Raw genomic sequence first — 4,733 nt, 5'->3', positions numbered from 1 at the left:
ACACTTCACAAGCAAACTCTATTTCAACTCAACTCTGTGTTCAAACACTTTTGTACTGTATGGTTTAAGGAAATAATTATAAAGGGGTCAATTTCTTATCATGAAACATTCAGAGGAGATAAATAACCGAAACAAAGAACTTGAAAAACGATATTTTAAGTTTTCCGCGCCTGAAAAACGAGGTATCTTTCAAGTCATTCGCGTTTGATATGGGCTGTTCTGCTCCATGGCTTTAAAAAAACGAGGCATATTTAGCTATGTACCACGCTTGCTGCATTTGCTCAAATAAAGCGCCGTAAGTCGCTGTAAGTCATTCGCGCTTGATATGAGCTGTTTCACTTGTAATTTTGCCCATTTTATCGGAAAACTACGTTTCCCATGGGAATCTACTGATGCGTATTGGAAATGTACGGCAAAAAAAGTCCACATCTCCTGTTTGTTTTTTTTAGTGCTGAGGTCCAAGAAAAACAAAACCGAAAATTAGGAAAATTTTGTTCCACTATTAGTCTTGAAATGTAATGGCCTGGGTTCGAATCTCGTCCGAGCCTGATTTTTTTTGTTTTAGTCAACTTTTCTGCAATTAGTAAAATTGCAGCTCACCTTCGAGAATCATGTCTTTATTTGATTTTAATCCGCAAGGCAAAAGAAACTTATCACAAATTCATATCGAAAAGTCGCGCAGTAAAAGGAGCCTTCGTTTCGACAATAAAATGTTTCTAAATGTTTTGTTATACGCACTTAAAAAAAATTTGAAGGACAATGACCAGAATGTAACTGAAGCAAATATTAAAGGGCTATTAAGCGTCCTATAAAAGTAAATAGGCATAAGGGCGGAGGAGTTGACATTTACTTCTGTAGCTCAGTTGGTAATAATATTTTGGGAGGCCTGGGTTCAAACCCCGTCCGAGCCTGAATTTTTCTTAGTCTTCCTTTTCTGCAATTGGTAAAATTGCAGCTTACCTGCAAGGATCATGTCGTTCTTTAATTTTACATCGGCAGCTCCAAAAAAATTAATTTTTTTAAAAATATACAGCTTAAACTTGCGCAAAGAAGAGAACCTTTGTTTTGACAATATACTGTTTGTAAACGATTGAAATGTAATAAACAAAATATCCCCTGTTTGACCTAACCATGTGTTCTCTGAGTGGAAGGGGAGAGGTGGGAATGTTTATTTTGAGCAGTCATTGTATGAAAAAAAGTCCAAATTGATTATTTTTTTCCTAATAATTGCTTACGTTAAGGGAAAGGCTCCATGAAAGGTGAATTTAAATGGGATCAATGCAGCCGATCGCATGGGCCAGTAGGCAATTAAAATTTAGAACCGAGTTTTGGTAAATACGCGATGTGATTTGTTCGATTTTGATCTGAATATTACGAACTAACAATATGTTCTCAAAGTGGGAGGGGGGAGTGGGAAGGAGGAGGTGGAATTTGTTGATTTTGCTATACTTGCTATACTTCAAATTTCTTTTTGGACTGGCTGAGTTTTGAACTCTCCATCTTTCGGTAAATTGCGTCTCTCTGAACCCTTTTTGAAGCTAGTGGGATTAACAAAATTTTCAATAGAAACTGAATCCCACTCCCACTAATAACAACGGCGATGGGATTTCTATTAAAATTTGAAACGGGGTCAAGGCAAATATGCCAGTTGGGATATAGGATTTGGATCCTGCCTTTATGAGCTGTAAACTGGCCTCTCTACAACGCATGGACTTAATGGCAATTAAAATTTGAAACCAAGATTTAGTAAGTACATGAGCTGAGATATTGGATTTGAGTCCCAACATTACAAATTGCTATAGTTTACACGTGTGACTGGGTCTGTATAAGCTTCTTAAAAATAAGTCTCATGAGATAAGCAATAAATGTTGTTAACTTACAGTTGAATCAACTTGGTGTTGTAGCTGAAGACTCCACGTGGTAGCTCTGCTATCTGATTGTCTCCTAAATACCTACGTAAACGATATTAAGAAAGACAATAAAGCAAATTAATCATCTCATGAAGTTTTAAGACTTACAGAGTTTGCAAAGTACATCTGTAGGAATAGAAATTAACTCTTAACTTCTTTCCAGACTCCTCTTCTACTGAGGGAGACCCTTGGAATTTCCGCCAAATCCTTCGAGACCTTAGTTACTGGTCATCATTTATCGCTTAAGTGGCCGGAGGGGAAGAGTCAGAGGATTTGGTTTAAAATTGCAGCTCGCCTGCGAGAATGGTGCCTTTCTTTAAATTTACATCAGAATAATACACAGCCTAAACTTGCGCAAAGAAGAGAACCTTAGTTTTGACATTGTACTGTTTGTAGATGATTCAAGTTTAATAAACAAAATATCTCTTTTTGACCTAACAGTGTGTTCTCTAAGTGGGAGGGGGGGGGGGGAATGTTCATTTTGAACATTCATTTTATGGAAAAAAGTCCGAATTGATTATTTTTTCCTGATAATTGCTTGCGTTAGGGAAAGGCTTTGTGAAAGGTGAATTTTAACACGAAGGCGCGTTTTAAATAGGTTGGCTCCTCCCCTTTGTTTCAGCCCAAATGCAAAAATCATCTAATATGGCGACCAACGTTCCCACCTTGAGTGAAACGGTCTACATAGAAGACACACTTTAAGTGTTTTTTTGTGTGTCAATAAATTAGAAGATATTGCGTCTTGTTGACTCTCATTCCCATAATTGAGCTCATTTTGATATTAATTGGCACTAACTTATCGTTCGGCCGCTCAAAGCGCATCTGCGGTCGACGAGACACTCGCACAGTTGTCTTTTCAAAAAACGCGCCGTGTAACTTCGGCTTATGTCCCAAGCTCCTGATACAAACTGGTTCTTCGAGCCTTCAGATTATTCCCATTGAAACTAGCGGATTCATGATACATTCTATGCGCAATGCTTAGACTATTGTTATCTGTGACAATTCTGTGACAAAACCTCTAAAGTAGGGATGATTTCACAAGTAAGTGCGATTTTGAGACAGAATTTCACAACTCAAGTTCAGTTTGGAGAATAGTCTTGGTTGTCACTGCTCGAAAGATATATTTATTGGGAAATTTATTCGTTATGGCTGAGGGAAATAAGCCATCTGTACCCAAGAAAAAGCATCCAACGGATCGAGGTCCACAGTTCTCGTTCAACATAGAAGTTCCTCGAACTCAGGAGAGCAGACCTCTCGGCATCAAAGACCGCATAAAGATGGCCAAAGGCTCGTTGAATCTTACAAAAGCGACGCCAAGCACACAGAATGCAGATTTGATGGAAGCTCTTCTGTTAGCTTTTTAGGAGAAAATTAAGAGGAAATGACTGACATCGAGCGATCTGAGCTTATCATCAACGGCAAGTCCGAAATACACCATCCACAACTGCACGGTTTTCAATTCCTTTAGCTTCTTCCACTCCATCTTCGCGTATTTCTTGGCCTTTTTGCTGATCCTTTTTCTCCAATTTCTCCTCCACAAGCTGAACGTACGCCACAAAGAATGCAAATCACTGCATCTTCAGCAGAGAACGACTCCTTATATCTCTGCAGTGAAGAATCTCCGCGAACTCTGTTTTCTTTTTTCTCTAATACGCTAACGACATCATGTTGTTATTGTGGAAAACCCCTAGGTTGTGAGTCACTTGTCTTCAATCGACAGTGTCATGTAGTGTCAGTGACAATTTCATGTGTTGGTGGAGATTCTGTCAAGTGGCCCTCCTCCCCTATCATGGGAGGATCTCCTCCAAAGTACTGTGTAAATTTGAGGTGAGCACTCTTTTATTTTTGCTCGAAATTTACAGAAATTTGTTATCTCGGTATTTTACAGTTTTTGTTTTTTGTAACTGGTCACTTCTCTGTCTCTCTTTCATAGATTGATTCATGGAGTATTGTCCTGTGGCTTGACAGACAGAATACACAAGTTTCTGTCAAGCAGCCAACATCGGGTCAGAGGGAGAAAAGACCTCTGACACAGGTTAGCAATGCACATGCGCAGATGCTCTGAAAATCATGTAGTCTTTCTCCTTGCAAGGAGAAGGCAGTCAACAGCAGTTTGCAGGTTGCTAAATCATGAATGTTTTACCAAGATAGCTCAAACTGACTGAACTGTTCCTACTTTGGTTTGTGCCTTACCAGATACAATTCTAAAATACTTCTATTTTTAATCACTTCAACAGTCTTGAAAAAGCTCAGTTACTTGACAGTCATGAAGAGGGTCTCCAATGAGTCGATGTTGGCTACTCAAGAACAAGTGAAGAGTAACCCTGCATATGCTGTGAATGGAGAGGTACAAGTTGTCATTTTAATTTCATTTTGTCTTTGGCCACATACTTATACACCTGCCATACTCGGAATATATTATGTAGACTGGCACATACAAAAATATAAAATCTTATATCAGATTGTAAACCTTGAAAATATCTGTGAGTAGAGAAATGTGACCATTTTTATGTTTTGATTTCTACCATTTCTTCCTGCAGTGAGTTATAACAGATGCAAGGCATGATTCCAGTCGATCAACAGCACACACAACAGTGTCAGCCCTTTCTTTCTGGTAAGATGATTTCTACTTGATCTCTTTCTATGATATGTTGAACCTCTGGTATGTTCAACACAAGGTGTTAGCAGTTGTCAACTGGAGTAGGGCCAATGAAACTTCAGCAGTAAGCTGTGAGGTCCCTATGACAAAAGAGCTGCTGACTTATCTCTCTGAGACACAAGGTATGATAAATTTGCATCCTCAATAATATCATATCGCATATG

General features: G+C 38.7%; 1 pseudogene; it reads left to right on the top strand.

Annotated features, from left to right (window-relative positions):
* Positions 1-3,187: 3,187 nt before the first annotated feature.
* LOC136280029 (uncharacterized) lies at positions 3,188-4,196 on the top strand (annotated as a pseudogene).
* The last annotated feature ends 537 nt before the right edge of the window (positions 4,197-4,733 follow it).

The sequence above is a fragment of the Pocillopora verrucosa genome, chromosome 1, assembly GCF_036669915.1.
Source record: "Pocillopora verrucosa isolate sample1 chromosome 1, ASM3666991v2, whole genome shotgun sequence".
NCBI classification, from domain to species: domain Eukaryota; kingdom Metazoa; phylum Cnidaria; class Anthozoa; order Scleractinia; family Pocilloporidae; genus Pocillopora; species Pocillopora verrucosa.
The sequence above is the reverse complement of the archived record's forward strand: the minus strand, read 5'-3'. Positions and strand labels throughout refer to the sequence as shown.